The following is a 24,942-nucleotide window of genomic DNA, read 5'->3' as shown; positions in this document are numbered from 1 at the left end:
CGAGATTTAAAAACACACGCACAAGTCTATCAACTTTATATTCCCTCTGGGATTCCGAGCGCTTATGGTTAATGCTGTCAAGTGTTTCAAGGCCTTCTTTCACGAATTTAAAGGCTGTAAACGTCCATCTCCCGCTGCAACATGCACTAAGTAGAAATAAGAATAGAAACAGAGACTGTACCGTTGTGAATCAGGACTAGGAATTGTGATTTTTAAGATAAAACTAAGTACCATGGAACTAAAAATAAAATTACAGGGGCTGGAAACACAGTGCGATAAGGACAGTAATGGTCCTGATGCAAAACAGTGACCAGGAGATGTTACAAGGCCTGCAGAACTGAGAACGCAGACTGCAACGCAAAGACATCAAGCATTCAGGGCTTCATACTAGACTTGATTGATGTTTTTCAAATCAGTCTACAGGAATTAAGGCATGTATCTTCCATTAATCTTAACGGAAAATGTTTGTTTAAATCCCCAAGACTGCACTGAAAAAGAAGTATTTCAGCTTCACAATCTGGATTGAATGCCTAAATTTTCATTTTTAATATTCACATCTGCATGTAGGCCCCAGGTCAGTAAATCATTTAAACGTGTTCTTCAATATGCAACAACCAATAAGGCTATTCGTGTGTTCAAAATTAGGTAAACAAAAACATCCCATCCAGTAGAGATGGGGTTGCTCCCATGGTTCTGTGTTTTGCTGAACTGGCGCCTAAAACCTGGAGGGAGGCTGCCATAAAGGAAATTAGATTTTGCCAACAAATACCATAGCGTTACCGTGCTTATTCTTATACATCAAGACAAAAGGCAATGTCAGAGACATAGTCCAAAACATACAGGTGTCTCAGAAACACCTTGGCTTTCTCACACATATTTTGGGCTCACAAATCAGGGATCTGAACTAAGTTGAAAAACTGGACCCAACTGAACATTTTTCAAACATCCCTTTACTTTTTCTGAGCAGCAGGAGTCCTGGACAAGGTTTTCTGTACACGCAGCTGAAAGGGAGGATTAAAAATAAAGCAAGAAACCCCTCCAAACTCCAAAACCAATACCTTAAAATAACAGTAACATTGAGTAGAACAAATCTTCCTCCCCAGCTGGATTTCAAATACGTAAAATAAATAGGGCTTTGGCAATTCAAAATACCTCCAGTTTTGGGTCCCTTTACCTCTGCAGGACAGCACAGGATGCCTGGGGACAGGAACATAACTCGGGAACTTGAGCCGAGTGCCCAAAGATGGGCAAGGGATTGTTACGCCCTTTGGGATGAGACATTTTGGGAAGGATCACCATGAACATTTGGACCTAATCTCTGACTTGCAAACTGAGGTCTCTGAAAGCATGGAAATATTTGGATCCCATCATCTGATTCTCACCCCAATCAGCGTAAGAGTCTGACAAATTAATGACTTCATGCACACAATATTTTAGCTTTTTAATGCCAAACAGCTATTTGTGGCTGCATTTTGAAATGCAGAACCCAACAATAATTATATAAAAAACACAGCAGTTCCCATTTGCGGGCACATCCAAGGTACGCAGTAAGTAGGTAAGACAGCAGTTGGATGTTAAACATTATCTGGTGCGACCACACGCAGCGTGAAGGAGAGATGCTGCTCGCCCACCACTGCCTGTTGCTTCCCTTGCAACACAGACAGCAACTGGCAGACAAGTGGGGTAAGTCTGCTCAATCTGCTGATCTAGCAGAAAATTAACACACCAAGAGATAAAAAACCCTCTAAGGGCTGCTCTGCTCTTATCAAAACTGAACAATGCCCAGAGGATGAGCCCAGGGAGTCCACTCCCATCAGCCACACAACCTGCAAAGCTGAGGCAAGGGAGAAGGAGCAGATGCGCAACTGCAGAAGAGGAAAGAGACTGTCCCTTTTGGCATCAGTTCATGGGTAGGATAAAACCTTCAAGCTGTGCTCCTGGTGAGCAAGTGGCATCCAGCACATGTGGGAGAGGACACAAAGTCGTGTTTTTTTGGGGTTAGCCAGCAGACAGAGGCAGGTTTGCAGAATAATACATAACCCATGCACACAGAGATGTGCGCCTAAAAATCACAGCCCGTGGGTGGCAATCTGTGTGACACTTTCCCACAGCTGTGCCGAGGCACATTCAGATGGAGGGCACACATTTGGCCTCCCCTCTGTACAGCTGTAAGCTTGGCCGAAGTCCTGCCAAGCACAGAGGAGTGCCATTTTTCATACCAAATCGCCCCTCCCTCCCGGAAATCTTCCATGTATTTTTGTAATTTGGAAGGAAGAGCACACATGAGAGGCAAGAGGACTCACCTGCCCAGTATGCGTTCATGGTCAGGTGCTAATGGCTTGTGTCCCATTTGCATGGGGGCAGCAGGCTCATGCCAGCAGGTACCAGCCGCAGCAGCTCTCTGTTGGACAATAGCACAAGCTTCCACCGCCTTCCTCGGGTGGCTATCTCAGCCTGACCTGTGTCCACATTGTCCTAGAGAGACACGCAGCTAAACCCAACTGAAACAATCTTTTCCTCATTTTACTGGTATTGCCAGCAGAGCTGCAGTATCTTCTGCAGCCCTTTATTCATAATCTCCCTGGTAAGGTTATTACTCTTCTGCAGGCAAACACCTTTGGGACCCACATCTTCCCAAACATACATAGACCCCTACTCCTACATTACGGCAAGACAAGGACTTAAGTGAACAGGTACTCGGAGTCACAGCATACCCCACATAAAGAATGGGGTTTCCTTGAACTTGTTTCTATGTGAACGACAACATCATCTTCAGAAAAAGCAGCTCATTTTGATCCTTCTGAGTAATTCCACTGATTGGAGCCACCCGTAGATTGCTCTGTGGCTCATTGATTGTGCTCAATGTGAATAATTACATTACTAAAATAGGCTGGCTCAGGCACCACTGAAGACGAGTCAGAGCAGCCAGGGATGGCAGAAGCGATGCATCCACCTGTACAAGGGCCACGCGAGCACCCTGACTCCAGAAGGACAGTAGAAGGTGCTTGTGTGGCTGCACAGAACTGACCTCCAGAAGGTCTGGGGGTCATCTGTTCTTCCCTATGGCTGTATCTTGCTCCCGAGTGGATGGGCCACTTCATGCTGTGGTCCCAGACGTGCATTTAGTATGCATGACGGTGCTCCTGAGGGCAGCGCCTTCACGAAGCAATGCTAAACATGCTGACAAAGGCAAGGGAAGTGACCTGGAAATGACAAAGTGAAGCAAGGCAAGGAGCAAAGATGAGGCGGCCGAGGAGAAACGTTTGCATGGTTATATCGATAAAGCCCCCTGAGGAAAGGCGATGAGTTTTGTCTGAGACAGTTGGTGCAGTGCAGGCGTTGCTAGGTGTCTCTGGTTTGGGCAAGAGCTCTGTAGATTGGCAGCCAGAAGATTAATCTTGCGCCGCCCAGAAGCGGTGGGGGCTACACACGGAAGAAAAAAAAAACTACTTTAGTTTTTCATCACGTAGAATATTACATCAAAAGGCAGAGACGCACTGTCCTGAGCACAGTAACAGCTTCCTGGCAGCAAGCACAGAGCTGCCACACAATTCTGAGCAGCTGAAACTGTAATTCTCAAAGCTGAGGTCCCTTTTTCATAATGAGAAGTAGCAGAAATATTACTTTTAATATGCAGAAGGAATCACTTGTAAAATCAAAGACCAATTGTAAAAAACTACACAGCTACTTTTCATGACAGATGATGTTTTAAACACCACAAGAGAGAAGAAAGTTCCCTTAAATAGGTGCCAGTTAATTAATGAGATTTGGTAAATGAGTGCATTTCCTGCACAACAAACTACAGACTTCCACTTCCAAAGTACATTATGTTAAATTGGACAAAGGCCTATTATTCTGGAATAAAAGATTGCCCACTGGAGGGTTTGCACTAGAATAAGTATTCCAAGAATATCTTCATCCAGGAATACAAGCAACATATTTGCAAGTGGAGACCAAGCAACTCTTAAATATCTCCTAAAGAAATTAGGACAGTTGAAGATTAGGCTTCTAGTAGCCAAAGAAAACACAGTAGCTGGGCCTATCGGTTTATACAAAAGCTCAGGAGACAGAGGGATGAGCTACCTCTTGTGAATATAAGACCCTCAGGGCATGTGCATGCTCTGTAGTGTAAAGTCATGAACTGGCTCTGTACCCTGCACCATACCACGCAGACATCACGTCTCTCGGCCTGTCTCAGCACCCAGGGACCACAGTGTACTTTTATTTCAACGGTGAACTACCGTGTGAGCTGGTTTGTCTGGAGTTAGCTTAAGTTTTCAGGCACCATGCCACATTGCGGGGTATGGACAGGACAGGGTGAGTGTCCTTAACACTATGCAGGAGTCCATGGTGGAACTGGGCATCATCAAGTAGGTTAGCGCACAGCTTGAATGCAAGATAGTGGTGGAGACCACAAATGGGATACATGCTTCCACTTCACACTGGAGGACACAGATGTGACAGCCTTCCATCGCAGTCCCCAGTGCCCAACACCCTAAACCCACTGAGAGACAGCAGGGCTGCCCCTAACAAAATCAACAGAAGAGAGACCAGTCACAAGACCAGTGTAGTTTATAAGGACTCTCCCCAGCTCAACCCATGGTGCTCCCAAAGCCACCTCCTCCAAATTCCTCCCAAAACCTTACCACAAAAAGCTTTACACTAGCAGAGCTCTCAGCCCAGCTGAAGGGATGCTAACCAGTGATTCAGTGGGCTCCTAGGCAGGTAAGTCATTTGAGGTAGACACCATCTTGACCATGCACTCTGGATGTCCATTCTCTAGGCCGGAGGTTGATAATCCTTAGCAGACTATGTGCTGCTGACACAGAAAGACTACTCAAGTTATTCTTTGGAATAATAAGCATCAACCTTACCTCATCAGGAACACCTCTCTCAGCTCTCTCACTGCAAACAGCCAAAGTCAACTCACCAGGATGCCAAACTCTTGACTTTCATTATGGTAAATTATTCACAGCAGAAGTGTCACTTTAGCAGTGTAAGATTCCTTGCCATTATAAATATTTTCAAATCATGACTTTCCTTCTCTTATACCTGTGGAGTCTTAGACCACACTGGTTTCTTCACCTTTAAACTGTGCATAGCTATTCCCACACAAAGGACAGTCCCCAACTTACTGGAACATAGAGTAAAACTCACAAGAACCCTCTCCAGACCTTCAGAAAGAAGCATTAATATTAATTTCTTACAGCACTTCCACTGATTTTTCCCATTCCCCAAAATAAGTTTCCTTTTCTCACCAGAAGGCCCAACTATGCACACACTCCACCTTCAGTATAATCAATATATTGATACAGAAGCGAATGCCTTACAATACATCTTTTTATTGCTTTAATATTCTTTTTGCTGTGGCTGTTAGAACTAAATCCATTCTTAACTGTATTTCTGTACCAATGATTTCCAACTCAAAGGCTTTGCATTGCCAATTACACACATGTGTGCACATACCTACCTCTGCATCTTCTGTTAATTCTTTAAGCAATACTTGAATCCTTTAATATTCTCTTCAAGGCTTTTTACTATTTTCCCACAATGCTATTTAGGCTACCAATTAACCCCATTAAAACATCACTGTTGCCCAGTGCTCTTACAACAGCGGTCAAAGACAGGACCACGTCACAGAGCCATGCATTCATCTTCTCTTCTGCACGTATGAAGTCTTGCCTTGCCTGTAACCATGTTTTTGCTCACTTACCTAGGGATGAAAACACTTAGTTATTCCCAACTCTACTCATCCACCTCTGTTTGGTAGTTCAGAGCAGGAGTGCTGAGCCATGCTATGAGAATCATCACCTTTTCTTCAGTGATCTGTTTGGCAAGGCCAGTGCTACCAGTTAATGATTTTGCACACTAACAGAATGACTGGGACCGTACAGCAGCAGGACAGCAGACAGGTATGCTATAGCAGTTGGGACACGTCATACCCCTGATCTCCTAAAACACGCCACCCCTGAAACGGGAGCAGGGAGGAGCGCTAGTTTCCATTTCCAGGCCTGGTTTCGTGCTGTCAGCCACCCCGAGGCGTGGACACAGGCAGCAGATTAACCTGTCACAGGCAGGATACGGCTGAAAGTCTACAAAGGGCTTATCCTCCCCGCAGCCTGTGCCAAAACAGCTGGGGAAAAAAGCGCCTGGAGACTCAGGTCCCTGGGTGTTCCCCAGAACCTCAATTTACAGTCAACCTTCCAAGAAATTACTTGTATATCTAGGAAGTCTTCAGGACCATATCAGTTCTCACCTGTAGGTGAGAAAAGGAAAAAAAAAAAAAGAGCAGAAATAGTCCCTTCCACAAGCCCTGGCTACAGGGATATTTCTGCTGGTAGCAAGCATTTGACTTCCCAGTATGGGTGTTTTTTTAAATTGAAGTCACCTGCAGCACCTGTTTGGGAAAGCTCTTCCTAATGCGCTTTTGTCCATTGGGATAAACATACATTTGTGCGCTCTGGTTAAAAATTGTTACCTTTTCCTGGTGAAAGGAACTGGAACTTCTATGTTGCATAAAGTGCCACAGAAATGAAAACAGACTTCTCCTATTAAGATCATGAAAAAAGAAAAAGAGAAACCTTCCTACATAAACATGATAGAACAGACACTCAAGTCACATACTGAGCATTTTACAGTGGCTTGGGAAAGAAAAGAAATACAAAATTCAAAGTTAATATTCCTCACGGAATGAGATTAGAGATATTTATTTTACGCCCTACTTGAACCATCATAGTAATTTTCATCTGCACTAATAAAAATAAATCAGAAGCTGATCTTCCATGCATTAAAATTATCATTTCATGCAACAGTCACAATGTTTCCGAGACGTATGTGCCCTTTGGAACTCCTGCCACAAATAGAGCTGAATTTAGGGACTGCTGCGTGCGCAAATTTATTACATCAATTCTTTCCAAAGAAGGATATTGTCATGTACAAAATTCAATGTGGGCAGATAGAGGAAAGCATCCAGCACTGAGTAAAGACTCTGAGCTTTTAAGAGGAAAATAATCAGAACCAAACAACTAAAAAAAAAAAACACAGCACCAACTGTTCGGTGACCAGCAGAGCCCTGTTTGGAGCACACTTGTCACCCAGACAGGAATTAATGAACTCACAAGCAGTTCCCCTGTCTGCAGCTCAGCCTCTCACAAAGATGCTCATTTGCAGAGCAGGATACAACTTGCTGTTACACAGGAGAAGTTCAATATTCACTAACCAAAAGAGCCCCCACTTTGTGCTGCTGCCTGCAGTACAAATCATCTGCCCACAGGTTTTGTGAATCCCGTCACCCGCTGTTTTGTGAACGCTGTACCTGGAGACACCCCAAACACATCAACACTCCCAGCCCTGAGCCGGGGTGCTTCCATAGCCAGAGTCCAAAGCTGGGAAACCTCAACCGCTTCTTCAGCAATGCAAATAGAAAATGTTGGAAGGGCCAAAGGTTTAATTTCAAATTTGCATACAACTTCTCCCTGCAATAGCTCACTCTACAAAAAAAGGGTTATGTGAAAAGGGAAAATTAAAGCAGACAGTTGCGGGTTGGGAGACTGACTCCAAATCAGGCTTGCAAGTGCATGCTTTTCTTTTGCAACCCAGGACAGTAATACTTTATAACAGTAAAATTGTGCTAAAGCAATTGTCAGGCATGGAGATTTAAGGAGATAATACAGTGAAGGTTCAGGGACTAGATATAGTCATAAAAAGACACAGGCAGAAGCTGCTGCTTCTTTGCTCTTTACTATCAATCGTCCCTGTCATCATACGGGATGGGGAAGGCACAGCACAACTGCTTCAGAGGACAGGGCAGCTGGGGTCACCTTCTCCTCAGCCACTTGTTGCATATACTCTCATGACTCAGATCCAAACCCAGTTTGTCCCCAATCACCCTTGCTCTTCTGGCTCAGAAAAACCCAGCTCTGGTCACCGACACAAAAGGCTGTGTTCAGGTGTGCGAGGCATCAGATGTACAAGGGTTCACTCTGCTGTAGCCAACACCATCACGTGAAAGTTTAAGCTGCTCAAGAAGTCAAACACAACCTTTCTTAGATTCTTCGGTGTCTACATTTCAACTCCTGAGCTCCACACTGAGTCTTGGCAATATGCAGATAAACCAAGAAGCTCAGTAAATACATGGATGGGAAATACCTAGGTATGGTAGAGCCCCAATACTACAGTAGCTGTCAAAAAAACCGCTTTCAAATTTCTGGAAGCTGTGCAGAAAAGATCCCCATGGCCATCTGCTTGGTCCCTGTAAGCACTCGGTCCCACAGGTCACACTGGAAAAACAAATCCAACAAACTGCAAAGCCCCACAGCCATCTTGCTAGTAGCACATGGGCTGAAGTCTGCTACCCCAGCACTGGCGACGCTTGGTCATGCATGTTTCTCTCTCTCCACTGTATGCTTGAAAATGCTCTCTTTAAGACACAGCTATATCCAATAGTCTTGTCACCATCTTCCAAATAACTCATATGAATGTCTCACATTTTTCAAGTGGTGTCATAAAACGTGGGGCTGCACACGCCACAAACATTGACATATTTCACTAATACAATCCAGTAGCAGCATATGGAGAATATTTATACAGCTCTTTATTATTTTTTATGAAAGGTAAACGACCCTTTTGGTGAAACAGTGACTTGTGCTGACAGCATCTTTGTTTTTATGAAAAAAATACCGATGGCGGGCAGGTCAGAAGGTTTGCAAATCTAATTCATGGGTACAAATTCCTCTGGTCCTGGTTGTAGGAAAACAACATTCTCTTCATCACAAGACTTGACTGTCATTCATCTTTAAAGTGGTCTTGATAAACTAGTTACTTGACACAGTAATTAGCAGAAATAAGAATGAGTTAAAGATACATAGAAATAAAATTCAGATTTTAACTGAGTCTTGAAAAACAAGTTTCCATCATTTAAAAGTCACCTTCTTGATATATTTTCATATCTTAAGGTCAAATACTTCTAAACGAGGAAAAGAATGATTCTGCTCGTCAGTGCAGGGCTAACACTAAGCAAAGTTAGCTGCACGCACTGGTCTGCTACAGTATTCCCAGACCCAGGAAGCAGTAAGATTTCAGATGTCTTGAGTCTAATTAAGTCTTCCTATTTGCTGCTTTACTAATTGGGGTGGAGCAGTTTTGTCATGATTTTAGCTGTTGACGAACAGTTAAGTAGAATGCGGCATTAATTCCTTCTTGATCTACCGAGGAAAGCCAACACACGTTCAAACTCCAGTGAGAGAAACCAAAACTAATCAGAACTAATCAGAGCAATGTGATATTAGCACGTGTTGTCTCACCATGTGGAAAGCCAAGAAACTAGCACCAGCTCCCCGCAGTGCCAGCGGCGAGGATCACTTCCACACTCCCAGCCCAAGCTGGTGAGATACCAAAACCTCAAGTCTTTGCACTTGTGCTTTGCTTGCTGACAGCAACAACAACCTTTGAAAGCCATGCCAAGGTGACTTTGTCAAATTACTACTTCACTTCCCCACACACACTTTTCTTATGTGTTTTCTGGTATTCTGCCTTTGCTTTAGAATATTCCAGACTAAAGACTGTTTGCATTTCTACAGACATTTCATGTTCGCACTTATCTTTGCAAAAAGATCTCTTCCATTGCTAGTCATGAACCCAGCCTTCTTCTATTCCACTAGGAACAAACTTTTCAGTATTTTAAGCATTCACAGAATCCAGAAAGACCTACCAATAGTGTCTTATGAATCAAATAGTGCTTGTTCACAGCAGGGAGGTAAGCCAAGGCAAAAGCTGATAGGTTTTGGGTTGTTTTTTTTAAAGCTGGCCTACTAATAAAGGAGGGCCTCAGCTTCACTCCCTGCTGTCACAAATCAATTCAGGGAACTGCGGGCTGAGCTGTGCCTTGGACGCACAATATTTGCTCTGCAGTTGCAGAAAGGGAAGACGCCATCACATGTGCAGGACAACTGCTCCAGCCCATCCCAGCCCAGCTGACCAGAACTTCGGCCCCAAGCGTGGGCAGGGGGTGTTTTCCCATTGAATCAGCCAAGCAGAGGCAGTGTCCACATTCATGGCTGTGGCGCTGTGGAAACCAGGAACTATCTGGTGTAATTGGGAAAGAAATTGGGCAAAACCATTCTCCTTCTCAGCTCCAAATCACTGTGGGGACTTCAGCCAGAGCCATGTGAAAGACCCAAGTGATGCTCCCCTGAACACCTTTCCCCTGGGAGGTGGTTTAAGAGCAAGACCTGCTAATTTGAAATAGTTTGTTTTCATTACTTTCCCTACAATTTTTGGTTTGGTTTCCCCTCTCCGTCCCTCTGGGACACCCCTGGCTGGCTCCTGCCTTCAGTCCAGCTGCGCTTTTCCAAATGACATAAGTGCAACCTCCCTGGGTCCCCAGGCAGCATAGAAACTACCTCGATGGAAACGAACACCACTGTTCCTTACTGTGCTCTTTATTCAGATGCTGGAAAACCATTTGCACACGCACTCTTGCTGGCTTTCTCTTTTTCCCTTTGAAAGTGAACAGCCTCTGCTCCCCAATCGCGAAGCACCAGAGGGCACTGATGGGACAGGTCAGCACCCTCCCTTCCCTGCCTGCCTTTGGGAGCCTGGTGCAGGGAACAGGGCAGATTTGTGCTGTATTTGTTTGCCATCCGGAGGAAAGGCAAAGGCACAATATACCCCAAAGGAAGAACAATGCAAGACGCGGGGGACCAGTCTGTCTTTTAGGGTGCCAGCACTTTACTCTTGTGTCTGCTACATCACACAGTGGCCTCTAGACAAGCCCCATAATCTCACTGTCCCTCTGTTTCCATCTATGAAAAGCGGATAACAGCCTGTCTCTAACATGGAAAGATGCCTTGATAAATGCACTAATTACTGCCAGACACCCCACCCAGCACACAAGAAAATAGAGGCCATTTATTTGCCTAAAATCTTCTTCTGGTAGGGGTTTCACAGCTAGACTCTGCAAATCAAGACCCTGGAACCTGATTTAATTAATTCAATGGGAATTATATCATTAATTTATCAGAAAGCTCAAACCTAAAAGGAAATTGTTTATATTGACCAGCATACAAAATCCTTTCATCTGCTGAAAGTAAATGCATTTTTATTATTCTTAGCACTGCAGAAGACTCTCATCGAGCCGCTCAGTGGTACCTCCACTATCGAACAGCCCGTGCAGCCCAGCTGCACCTCCGCTGCTCCATTTGTCATCTCAATGCACCATTTGTTCCTCACAACACAGATCATCTTACACAAAGCAGTTGTCGTGCATCTTCCCAGTCCCTACCATCTCAAGCACTTTACACATTCCTCTCCGCATGTGCTCATAAAAAATCACTTGCCATAAGGAGTTTTTAAATGGGGCTTGTCAAAACATCAAGATAGAAGGTGTGCAAGACAGAACCTCAGTTTTCTTGTGCTTCTTGCTGAAACACCCATATACACAGCCTCATACAATAGGCTTTTCTTTCCACAACATACCACTGAGATATTTGGACTTGGCTTGTAAAGGAGAAGAATCCTGCCGGGAGGGGAGGCGAGAGTGACACAACAATCTTAAAAGGAAGCTTCATGCATGTAAAAGCCTACAAAAAGTAAAACCTGGCTATCCGTAACAGAAACGATTAGGAAGTGATTTAAAGCAGTTTGGAAATACTGTTTCAGTGGTTGGTTGAATGCCTCCTTTAGAACACAAACATTCGTCAGGCTGTTTATAGCCCATGGGGAAAAGCTCCTGATTTCCCCTACCCAAGCACAGCAGGCCACAGTCTATTCTCAGTGAAGAACATAAATTTTGAGCAACTCCAATGGACATGAACAAGTCACTGAATTTATCTCAATTTAACTGATTTCAGAAAACTTAAACAAGCGATACTCAAGACAAGCACTCTCAATCTCAAAGACACTCAAATCCCTACTAGACCTGCTACTGCATAGATAACAATTGCTGATTTATTGACTGCAAAACGCCGTGGATCAAGCCTTAGTATTTGCTAATATCTCTGCTGAAATTGGCCTTTAATGGTTCAATCCTACTCCCATTAATGAGAAAGGAACAACACCTATTTTCTTTAATGGAGTTGGATGAAGTTGTAGCAGTTAGCATCTGATCAGGTAAAATAAAACATTTAGACCCATTAGTCTCACTGGCTACATTTTATCTGATATGAAAGCTCTAAATCTAGAGCTACAAGAGAGAATCTCAATTACACTGCTGTTTCCAAATTAAAAAAAGAAAAAAAAAAAAAGTGTTGAGAAGTGGAAATCCACCTCATTCACTTGGGTGCAATTAAGAAGTAACCCTGGCGAAGCCAGTACAGCTCCAGGAACATAAATACGGAGTGACAGGGAAATCCAGCCTACCATTCACATCACATATTTCACGCTTCTTTCTATTTCACAGTAATACACCAAGTTAAGCTACTTATTACATGGGCACATTCTCCTAACCACAGCCAGACTTGTATTTTATGCTGGGCTCACCATCAGTACTGACTGCCCTCTAATCATAATTCTGCTGTCATTTGTGGTTCCACTTCGGAAGATACTTGCTTTAACACACGAACTGGATAGCTGTTAGCACTGCTATACCCCAGAAGAGAGGGGCACGTGAGTAATGCCCAGAGAGGGACTTAGACGTAACCATCCCTATTTATACAAACATCTTGCACATTTTCCTAACAATCTACACTCTCAAATATTTCTGTTGGCCTACACGACACTGTGGCACATGCTTCCAAGCTCCACAGCACACCAATTTGCAAATAATGACCTTCCTGAAATGACCTAATAACAGCTAATAACTGTACCATAAAGAACAAAGAGGTTGCTGCATAGGAGATCTTTCACGGAATGAAAGAAAGATCAAGTTTTTATTAACAGAATCACTAATGGACACATGGTTCTCATGTGATCTATTTATTTTTAAGAAATGCCTAGTATCAGTTAATGAAGTTGTCCTCGGAAACAAAAACAAACCCCAAAACAGCAATTTCAAAACGCACACTGCAGTCTGGCAGCTTACGAATGAAATGCTCCATAGACGTTTGTGTACATTTATAATTTACTACACCACATTAAGAAATAAGACAACTGCAAACGACAAGCTGATGCTCTCCCAGCTGTGTGCACTATGTAATATCTCCTACCAGGGCTTGGCCAGCCTCACAACCAGCTTCTCACTTGGGAGATAGTCAGGAGGATCCAAAGGATCCACATGGTCTCCACAACTGAGTAACAAATGGCAGCAACTCGGCCTTTATAAATTTGTATCATGATCGCTTTAAAACAATACACACTGAACACCTGAAATGCTGTTTAACATAAGCACACGCCAAGAACAAAAGCACAAATCCTGTCCCAGACACACAGAACGAGTATATGAGGCTTGTACTGGCAGCCTCCACAGAGGCTGAAAGGAGCAGAAATCTCTCCCACAGCACTTGGCGCAGCAGCAGCCACGAGAGAGGCTGCTAACCTTGTCCTCCAGCAGTGCTTGGAGATGGGGAGCACTAATTGCAACTCTGCCTTCATCTCCGCTCCTTGGAGTAGGGTAGAAAATGCCAGGGGAGACCGCTACTAAGTAGGAACAAATATCATGGCCTATTGCCTGGTTCTCACCTCTCACGTGTTGTGTGTGCGAGGCACAAGCGGTTCAGCTACACTGAAGTTCTCCCCCGTGTCCTGAAAGAGAAGGGTCCCATCTCACCTTGCTCTACGCCAGACTTTGCGTTCATCCTGCATCCCAAAGTTGTAGAAAATCACTGCTGATCTCATGTGGAGTCAGACATCCGTATCTGACAGCTCACGTAGGACCAAAGAGCCAAGTACTCGACATGGCAGTAGGAAAAGGTCTCTCCCCTAAATAGCTAATAGCCTGTGTCCTTCATCTACAAATGCCCAGGCCCAGACACTGTCCCTATCGACTTCTGAAGAACTGCTCACATCCCCCAAATTATTCAACCGTTTAAAATATCTGCAAGATTACACATTTAATATACATGTCACTTTGTCACAACAACGTATATTAAAGGGAGCAAAGTAAAGAGTATTCAAGCCTTATCTTCCAAGTCACACTTGCCTCCTGACTTGGTTGTGTTGGATGTGATTGACGAAGTAACCATTATTAAAATTACAAAATGATTTAAAACAAACAAACAAAATCAACCACAAAACAACAACCCCAAACAAAAACGAAAACAACTGCAGCACAGAACTACTCGATTCTGTCAGGTCAGGACTCTGATCAGGTGCCGTGACCCAAAAGGGTAAGTCAATAAGCCAAATTAACTCCTTCACCTGTCTTTCACTTTTCCTTTCCCCCCCCTCCTTTTTCTGCCAATAGGTATTGCACCTTACCTTGACCTTTGAGAGAAACACAGAGGACCCCACTGTGTCTGTGACCAGGTGAGAGTGGGGGTTGTGTTAGAGACCCCCAAACATCTCCAGCTGTTAGACTGCAGGAAGGGAATGGGAACAAACCACTACTCTAGTAACAAGTGCACCCAGTCTAAGTGGAGAGTCAACACAAAGATTTTAAGGCTTCATACCTTAAACCCAAGGGATGCTGCTTTCTGAAAGACTTGAAAGCCGGAACCCCAGACACTGGGACTGCAGCGTCAGCCCCTCTGGAAGATGGCACCAAACTCAGCCAGCCACACACTTCACTTGAAGCACACTCCCAGCTCAGGAAGAAATCTCTAGATGCACTTTTAAGCACATAACTCATCAAATGAAACTTAGTGAGACGTAGGCTTTTCTTTATGTCCTCACCAGGAGTAGAGTCAGTAGAGTAAGTATGCACAGACGTGCCTCGCTGATTTGGGCCTCACGTGGTGACTGGGTGACAGGGTAATTTATACAACACTGTCACATGCTCTTGAACTTGCAAACTGAATTTCTCTACTGGATCCACCATCTGCAGTTGCACCTGTAACCTTGGCGAATTATTTCATGTTGTGTCATCCCAATGGCCGAATCATAAGTGACCCATGCAACTGTAACCCCAAACTCCTTTCTGTGCGCATGGATAAGGAAGCTCTGCAGAGTTTCAGTTCCATGCGCAAGACGACAGATTTGAATGAAGTGATGGAAAAGACTGGAAGATCTCAACAGCCATCTTTGCCCTCCACAGACCCACTGAGCACACACAGCGTCTTGCCTGTGCCCCACTTCAGTACAGCTGAAGTTTCCTGGCAGCAACCCAGAGACAGCCACTGAGCCCTGACGCTTTCAGAGGGCACCTTCTCCAGTCCAAAGGGAGAATAAGGGGTTGTGTGAAGATGTTCTTTGCCTGAAATCTGGTCTTTTGCCCAACTTCTATACCCCTGCTTGATCCTCATTCCTGTACCCTCTCCTGAGCTCCAGCCTTGCAGAAAGCAACAGGCCTTTTGCCAGCACCAATGTGGGACGCTGCAGCTTCTCACACTTGTGGCTTTCTCTTCTATCTGCTTTATTTGTGGAAGATATGTGGAACGTGAGCTCCAAGCCCAGATGACCAGGCTGTACATGGTATACAATGTTTATACACACCCATTGGAACAGACTATATGTACACGTTCAAGATTGCTGTAATCAGGAAATGAGCCATGAAATGTGTAAGCGAAGGCACATTAATAATCTGTTTTATAGCTTAAATTAGGATCTTTGGAATTTCACAGTCAGAGACTTTTAAATAGGTCAAAAATGTGGTAATCACGCCTAATGATCACACTGTGATATGCACTGCATCAGAGCTAGAAGTGAGAAAACCTGAGCAGAATGGATATGAACTACTTGCACATTCAAAAACGCATTTAGCGAACCTCAAGTGATTTTTAATTTTTTTTGTGTACCAAAACACATAGCCTAGGCCGGAAGTTTTTTGCTTTTGGTCCTGCTCTTCAGAAGTCATCTGCGAGATTCCATATGATCACAGAGATCCAATGCTGTGCCTCTATCTTTTCTTTCAGTTGGCACCGCAGATTAGCAAAGGCTCTGGACTTAACCACTTACAAGCAGAGAGCATTTAGTGGTGAAAAGAAAATCTTCCCCAACTGAGGAATATGCTTTATTTTACTTGCCCATGCACATTTCACCCCAGGTAGGTAGAGTTAAAACACATTCCTGGGTACCAGCATTTTGATTTCTCTTAAAGAAAAGAGCAAGAATCAACAGACCAATCACAGTAATCTCCTAGGCTCCAAACCAGGGAAACCCTTCACAGTTTTTGTAAGTTTAGACACATGCTTATGTTCTCTTTATACCAACTGGACTTCAGGTACAATAAACCTCATGGAAAAATTGTGGAAAAAAATGAAAATTTCAGCAATATAGATGGTCGATGCTAATTAGTTCTGTCCTGTCAAGCTGCTGAGACATAAGCAAAAAGGTAAACCAGGAAAAAAAATAAAACAGCTGTATTCTGTGGAAATAAAGTCAATGTTTGTCTACTGTGAAAGTACAAAGTCAGCAGGGGAGACTGCTTGGAAGCTTATAAGAAAGCAGGAGAGAAATGTTTTTTTGGTTTCTTTTTTCCTCCAGTCAAACTTGGCTTCTTCTAAAAAACAAAGCAAGGCAAGAGATGAAAGGCCTTCTTTTCTGAAGCCAAAGATGAAGAATACAAAGAATATTAATGACTAACAAGTCTGTCTGTAAATGCCGTGAGCTTAGCTGTAGTAGGGACAAAAAGGAAGAACACCACTGCTATTAACTAATGAAGTTTCTGATCTAACGAGCAGTGATGAAGGCTGATTGGGTCATTTATGGAAGGGAGCATTCGTTCAGAAGAACACAGGTTCCCTATGGAGGATAAAAGGAGAGAGGGAAATATACCATTATATACATGCAAAAGCTCAGGATGGTTGTGATTCATTCACAAAGCACATAAACGTAGTAAATTCCCAATTAGGGTTTGCCTGTCCCTCACGCATGTTTGTATGCACAGGTACACCACATGGCTGTCCTGTGGGGAACTCGAGAATTGTTGCAGATTTGTCACTTGCCTTATATTACAAAATGCTGGATTTTGAGGAATCCTATTTCCTAAAGGAAAACTTCAAAACACACAGAAGCTTGCCTTTGTCATGGTTATTGGGTCCAGCATGAGCCCACGAGCCTGCCTGGCCACCGCAGCTTCCCAGGGCCCCGGCGTCCCACAGCGGTCCAGGAGGGTCTCACTGACAAAGGGCCGAGCAGCACGGGAGGCCGGCGCCCGCGTCACCTCCCCGCTGCCCTGAGCGAGCACAGCCCTGTGAGATCAGTGCAAAACACATCCCTCCTTGTTTGAAGCTTGCCTGTTCTCTTTTGAGAGATTCTTCTAACTTAAGGAAATGAAGCCAAATGAAACCAGGAAGAAAAAAAAAAAACAAACAAACAAAAAACCAACACACACACACATCAAGCCAACTCAGAGCCAGAAGTGACACAACACAAACTTTGGATTTAGAAACTGATTCATTTGCCAGCTCACAGGCATACATACCTAGTGTTGTCTGTATTTATATGCACGGACTCAGGCTCTCTGCTCTGTAGAAGTATTCTGAGTATTTTTAAATCAGCAAGAAAGCAAGAATCGTTGCGCTTACAGGAAAGAAGATGGAAAAATCCCACTTTCTCTAAGCTGCAACTATTCAGGGCACAGGAGTCCTGACACAGCAGCTCTCCTTGCAACAGCCACCAAGACTGAGAGTCAGGACAGATACAAAATTTTCTCTGAGATTCTTTCCCTTAACAGGCCACTGCTCACTCCTGCAAACAGGCCATGTTTTCAATTGGAGTTTGATCCAGTAGATGATATGAGAAGCCTTTCTGTTGGCATGGAAATCTGGGGAGCATTCAGAATCAGGGAAAGATAGCAACGTTTAACCAAATACTGCCGGAGTGCTGTGCTACTGCCCCTGCCTTACCGGGCTGAGAATTAAAGGCTGCTAGTTCAACACCCAGCTTTGTCCATAACCTGCAGCGGTCTCCACCTATTTCCAAACTCTCTCAGCATCTCTTCTGGAAAATGGGGATAACAACATGTCTCAACAGCACCACAAACGTTTGTTAATGCTTGTAAGCACTTTGTAGATAAGGAACATCAAGACAGCAGTTAGCAGAGGGATTTGGGGCACAGAGAGACATAAATCCAAAGCACTCATGTACTCTTTTTAGACAGCATAGCAGCAGATCATCTCCCTGCATTTAGTGGTTGTGGGCTCCATCCTCTCAACATATTGAGCACTCTGCCTTTGATCCAAAAAATGAGTCCGGGGAGAATATTCACATGTTTAATGTTAATCATATGCTTAAATCCTCTGAATCTATAAAGAGGGTAAAAGAGAAAAGTGTTCCCCAGCTCCAAAACAAACACAAATTCCCAGAAGTTATATTTAGGACATGAGCAAACATTTGACCAGCAGAGGAAAGGCCTTCACTATGCACCTGCTAAGCTTCTGCATCCCTGAAGAAATCTGCAGGAGGGAAAAGTATCTGGAGGGAGTTTACTTAGACAAAACATCTCTAACATAACCAATGTGACGCTATTAGAAAGAAGCAGCCCAGAGTATTTGAACTACTACTACTACTAATAATCTGCAGAGCAGACCTTGAGCAAGGAAATGAGAATAAAGAATGGATACAGTTTACTAAGGAACTCATCACACAGATTTAAACTTATGATTATGAATTCATTTGCTACTATTAATTTCTTCATTTATTAACTGTCTACTGTGAGAGAACAGGTCTTCCTCAGCAGACAGGCACTGACACTCCGACCTCAAAAACACCCCGTGCCTTGCAGCAGCCATCAGTAGCACCTAGAAAGCACCTTCTCGTAACTCTCTGCATCAGAGAGCAACTTAAACTCTAAGCAAAAGGCTTCAGACCTCCCCTTAAAGATGAGTTCATTTTAAGCACACACGGCACTCTCTCATTGTAGCTATCTGAAACATCTAACTTGTTTTTACATCCTGCTAAACTCCTGGCCTAACTAATGGCTTGGGGTGATGAGTCTCCTACACTCGTTGGCCGGGGTGTCCAGAAGTCTCTGTTCTTGCATCAATCCCACCTTGACTTGTTTCTTGCAAGTGCATCAAGTCAGTGGAGTGAGGCCAGAGCGCTCCTTTTGCACAGGTGAGCTCAGCAGGGACGAGCAGGTACCGGCAGCGTGAGGCTGCTCTGACCTCCATGTCCTCACAGACACACTCCTGCGGAGCTCAGCGCTTCCTGCTACATCCATGACTGTAGCATAGACATATCCCTGACCAGATCAGCATCTGCAGCATAAACAAATAACTGGCTTCCAGAGATGATTTTCAAAACTCTGTTAAAACAAGCATGTACAGCAAGAAAAGCCTCAGGCAATTAAAGGACCACTATCCAGAGCTTGATTGCTTTAGCAGATCTGTAAACATTATCCAGCTTACTCACAGGAACATCACGCTTTGCCAGCGATGTGAAAAGGACAAATCATTCTCGCACCAGTGTAAATCGCCCAAGATGCTAAATAAGGCTGCTAATTATTTCTAAGGCTTTTTAAGGAATACTTTAAGATTATTGTACGCAAATTCAATTAAATAACACTTTAAATCCTTTCAACTGAACATCATTAGGTGAAGCTGACTTAATAGCATAATAGAAATGTTTTCTCCGCAACTAACGTATTTTTGTGAAGCGTGCTACATTTTAACAGTACAAACCACTTTTAACTTAAGAAACCAGCGGGAGCTGTATCAGTCACATCTTACAAAGGGTTAAGAAGGTAATTATCTTCCTTGGTTGGCTGAATTAGAACTATACAAAATGCTGTGCCTCAGAGGAGGCAGAAGCATATTCCTACCTTTGCTTGCCGTAAACCAAGAACCACGAGGGATGGAATCACATTGCTGGGTGAGGCTGTAAGAAGTCCAAGGGAAGTTAACCACAGCAGTAGAAATGCTGGGTTTGTTTCTCCACCTCCTTCGCAAGACACTTTGCTGTCCCAATGCTTTTTGATACTACAGAACAACACAAAGTTTGCTGTTACTGCAACTCATTAGCATGAGGTGGCAGGCCCCACCACTGGGGAAACCCTCTGTAGGGGGCTGAATGCCCCAACAACACCATCATGACTTTCTTTCCCATCATTTTCCTGGAGGAAGAAGCACTGTCTCTCATGATGGGGCAAGCTACAAGGCATATTTCCAAGCCCGTACAGTCTCAGAGCACCTCTGATGACAAGCTAAGACCTCTTGGACATCTCTAGTGTCTTTGCTTTGTTCTGTGCCTCCACTAAGATCACCCAGGAGGACAGCTCTAACAGACCTTCATTCGCAGGCAGTTTCCCCGGGCTTCAGCCTTGACTCCTCCTTTGCTCTACCATTTCTTTGTAATCTATAAAGAGCTGGAGGATAATAAATGAATGCATTCCCCATCCTCACCCCTTTACCAGTCATCCTCCCCCATCCTACACATGCAGTCCACTCCTTATCCCATCCCTAACAAAACAAATGAGATTGAAGGAGTCCTGGAAAGCAGAGCACCAGCAAAGTGCATCTTTCAGTGCCAAGGCGGGCAGAGACACCTCCAGGCAGAAGATGCCATTGGCTGCACCACAGAGCACAGGTATCCCGCAGCAGAAGCTGAACCCGGGTAAGGACTGTGATATATTGGCTTGAGAGCAGTAATTAAATTCCAGTCTAATTTCCTTCTGATCTACAGCTCTAACTCCAGAATGACTCCCATTAAGACAATTACCAATGTGGTGTCACTCTGGATTTTTGTCTTCAATACGGAGCCTGTGAAGGTAAACAACAATCTTTTAATCTATGAAATACCTGTCCAGGAAATCTCTTCTGTGGAACATAAGCATCAGTGTTTTAGGTTTCAGTAACAACATAAGACGTGCCACCACTGCCACCCTACCCAGAAAACACAGGGGCAGGGAACTGTATTAGAGGACCATCAAGTCTAGAGAATACAATCTGGATGCAAATGGTTCCTCCTCTGCACTTCTCTTCTCCCGCTCATCTCCCCGTGTTTCATGCTATGCCAGAGCATCGCTAAGGGATCGGTGCCCAGTGTCGGTCCTCACACAAGCCACCAAAACACCCCAAGCTATACAGTGTCACCCAGGAATACCCCGGGTATTACAGCCATCACTGGCGGGGTCTGTGCAGCTGCTCCCATGTCCTGTTAATTAGGTACTACAGACATGCTCATGCTGTAAGCACATCTTTGACATAACATAGCATGACAATTTCTTCAGAGTCACAGAAATGCAGAGCATACAAATAAACCTGAATGCTGAAACCATTTCATTGTTCATAAGAATATGCACGCTGCACCTGTTACGACCAAGGGCACTGTCTATGCCTTGGAGCTGATTATTTCAGCCTCTAACAAGCCTGTCTGTCTTGGGAGGATTGTGAAATTCCAGGAGTAAATAAAGCACAACAAAATTATTTTACAAAAAGAAATCATTACCGAATATATATAGAGAGATATTTAAACCCAAGGTAAGGAAAACAATCCCCAAACTGACATTTTCCCCTGAGCTTCTTACAACCGCCGAGTCGGTTTAAATTAAATTTAGCTGAAAGAAAATAACTCCAAGACTGATATTGCTAAAGTCCTACCCTGAAACAAATATTTGGGAGTCCACCTGCAACCCCCCCGGCCCAGGACTCCTAGCAGAGAGAAAGGCTCGCCGCGACGCGACCGGGCAGCGCTCTCCCAGACCCCATCCCGGCAGGAGGGACCAGCCCGCAGAGGCGCCGCTCCCGCAGCCCCCGAGGGGAGCCGGAGCCGCAGGGAGCAGGTGGCGGAGCCGGGCGGCCAGCCGGTCCCTGCAGCCCAGCCCCGCCGCCAGCCGGGCCCCCGCGGCCAACACGCGTGGGACGCCGGAGCGGGGGTGATATTTACGCGGAGAGAGGGAAACGGAGGAGCGCGGCAGAGGGAGGCAGCATCCCCGGCTGCGGCAGCGTGGTGCGGGCTGCCGGCGGGCAGGGTGCTGGGGGAGGGGACGGGGACAGGACCGGGGAGACTCACCGAGCTACGCGCGGCTGTTGCCCCCGCTGCCGTCCATGGGGGCGGCGGGGGGACGGGAGCCCGCTGCGGGCGAGAGCCGCCCCAGGATCCGCCGCATCTGCCCGCCGCGGAGGAGGAGAAGAAGGAGGAGGAGGAGGAGGAGGAGGAAGAGCAGACCGCGCCGCGCCGCCCCGGAGCGGCCCGGCCACAGAGCGCCGCCTGCCCGCCGCACCCGGGATGGGACCGGCGGCGGTGGGGGGGACGGCCCGGCGGCGGGGGCAGGTGCAGCGGGCGGGGGGGCGGTGCGGAGCCGGGCGCGGCCCCGGAGCGGTGCAGCTGGCGGAGCGCGGCCGGGCGCGGTAAACGGGGAGAGGGGGGGAGAGGGGGGGGGAGGGGGGGGGGGAGTGAGGGAGCGGCTGGAAGCGCCTGTGCGTAACGTGGCCAGGCGCGAATCCGCCCCGCGAGGGCTTTTAATGAAGTACAGATGTTCCCTAATATATAATTATATCGTCCTCTTCCTGATAATTGGCTTTGGCAGTCGCGCTGATCGAAATCCTCCTACCCCCGCCCCCCCCCCCGCATACCCGGACCCCCACTCCTGTGAACTCCACGTTCAGAGACCTGCGATTTCAGTGGAAGCTTTTGGCTCACAGCAGGTGAAAATAAGGGGCGACATTTGTTTACTTATTTCTTAAAGTGTGTGTCCTTAGAAAGCAAAATGACTGGGCCGCTTGTAGGAAGGGAGGACAAAACATCTTCGTTATGCAAATGAAAGGTTATCGCAAACATTGGGGAAGGGCCGTCTTACTGAACAGGAGCACAGCATCGCTTTAGGATGGCAGCAGAGGATGTCCCAACCAGATGAGTGGGACCATCACTCCCCCCCCCCCACGCTGCTCCTTGCCTATACCTGTGCTCTCAATGGGCCAGGTGAGCTGCAGCTGGTTAAAACACTCCAGTTCTCCCCAGCTTAGTTTGTCTTTAGAGAAATTGCCAATGAGGACACGCTAATACAAGCTAGATGTGTGGGCGTTTTGTGCGTGTATATGGGGAAGATGGATCAAGCCTACAAATTTATCTTGCAGAGGACAAGCAGCCGACACAAGGTAATGATTTCTAGTCACTACAGGCCCCAGACCAGACTTCTTTCACCTGATGACTCAAAGCCGAAACAAAACCGTGCTGTGCCATGCCTGCTGACACTTGGGCGCTACGAGGAGTGTAAATACTAGAGATAAACAGGATTAGGGAATTCTCCTAGCCCAGGGTTGCGGAGGGGGGCAGCAGGCAGCCTGCACATGTGTACCTGCCTCCATACGTCAGCCCGGGAAGTGTCTAAGGGGATGGGCATTCCTGTGTGTTAACACAAAATGCAGGTTGGAAGTGAGGTCCCCCACCCCCAAAAGACAGCATGTCCTGCCTGTTCCTCTTGCGCAGTCCAGGATCTCAGCCACTGGCTTCCGTCAACTTCTTTTTGTCTTACGTGAAGGCAAGTGACTACAGTCCTTTCAGGCAATGACTAACTTCTCAGCCCAAGCCCACAACAATAAGTCACACTCCCATTTTATATTTACCAATGGCACCAAGATGACACTTGTGGAATGACAGTCGCTTTGTACCTATGCAAAGGGTAAAGGGATAGCTCTTCCCAGAGACTGGGGCTACATCAGCATTAATTCTGGCCTCAAGCCCATGCTCCAAGCCTGTCCCCGTGCAGGTTTTTCCTCGGGAACAAACAAGCCCTCCAGGCAGGCAAGCTCAGCCCCAGGAGGGTGGCTCTGCAGGCCCAGCTTAAAGACAGCTAAGAGACAGGCTGAATTGTGTACACAGACACCAGCCCTCTGCACAAGGAGCGCTGCCTTTTCCTCAGCAGGAATGGTAAAATGCTTCTTGTTTTTGCAATTGTGCTCTGCAGATTTCTGAGGGACACAAGCAGACCGGGGTGGGGGGTGGTGTCACAAGCTGTGCATGGCACGGAACATTCTTGGTTTGCCTTCGATTGCACCCCTTTGGGGTTTTGCTCACCCTCTAATACCCCCACGGCTGCTCGGAAGACAGAGAAGCCAACACGATCACAGAAATAGAAGTGACGCTGTGTCTTCCAGCCACTATTTTTCATATGCCTGCTTTCTGTTCTTGATTCATTGGGCTCCCCAGAGAGTAAAGGCATGGGGAAGGTGCAGTGTCAGAATCAGCTGTGTGTATTCCCTGAGCACAGATGCCACTGCAGCAGATGGCTTAGGAGCCAGGTATGAAGAAGGTAAGACTATCTTTCCTCCAGTTTCACTTCAGCCATGGTAGAACCTTTTCTTAGAAGGATGTAAATACAGAAGAGGTGAGGGAAACACAAAATCAACACAATCTGTAAAAACACGGCTTGAACTACGGGAGAGGCAGGCTGACTCTGCGATTTCTCTCTTAAGGTCTTTTCTCTAAATGTTAAATTTTTATTTTAAAGACCCATCATAATTACAGGCTCTTACTCAGACTTCCCAATCTTCCTCTAAAACCAACATAGAAATAACTTCAGAGAATTGCCTAGTTTAGTTTTGCCTCAAGGACAGATGCAGAAAAACATGCACCCTAAATGGAGGAGTCCTCCAGTTTGTGAGCTCTTGAATGAAGATACAAGTAGACTCGCACACTTACCTTATCGGCAACATTCTTGCTTCTCTCATGCTTCATGGGCCTTTCAGCAGGAGTCTTCTCCTCCCCCCAGTTCTACAGATCAGTGGGTTTTTAGCTGTCTCTCATTCACTCAGTTTTTCTCCTAACTTTCCAGGTGTTAAGCTGATAAGTGTGTGATTTCCAAGGATCAGCTTTGTCAAAAAGAGGAGGAACAGTATACTTACTCCTCTCCGACCTCTCTCATATTTCCCATCCTCCACCCGTTATTAAAGGTGGATGGTTCAGAGCTGGCTTCAACTTGTTCCTTAGATATTCCAGGGTAATCTTCTTCAGGCTTTGCCCGTTTCAGCG

The 24,942-nt window shown here is 45.6% G+C and overlaps 1 protein-coding gene across 2 annotated transcripts in view; it reads right to left on the bottom strand.

Annotated features, from left to right (window-relative positions):
- The window catches only part of RASGEF1C (RasGEF domain family member 1C), an 81,580-nt gene extending 59,498 nt beyond the window's left edge, over positions 1–22,082 (bottom strand). Inside the window, exon 1 of one of the 2 annotated variants that reach the window (XM_054217631.1) lies at positions 21,985–22,082. The gene's annotated coding sequence lies outside the window, so the exon portion shown is untranslated. The remainder of the gene's footprint in view (positions 1–21,984) is intronic. The other variant, XM_054217632.1, reaches the window with a different exon arrangement.
- Between the last annotated feature and the right edge of the window lie 2,860 nt (positions 22,083–24,942).

Source organism: Rissa tridactyla, chromosome 11 (genome assembly GCF_028500815.1).
Source record: "Rissa tridactyla isolate bRisTri1 chromosome 11, bRisTri1.patW.cur.20221130, whole genome shotgun sequence".
Classification (NCBI taxonomy): domain Eukaryota; kingdom Metazoa; phylum Chordata; class Aves; order Charadriiformes; family Laridae; genus Rissa; species Rissa tridactyla.
The sequence above is the reverse complement of the archived record's forward strand: the minus strand, read 5'-3'. Positions and strand labels throughout refer to the sequence as shown.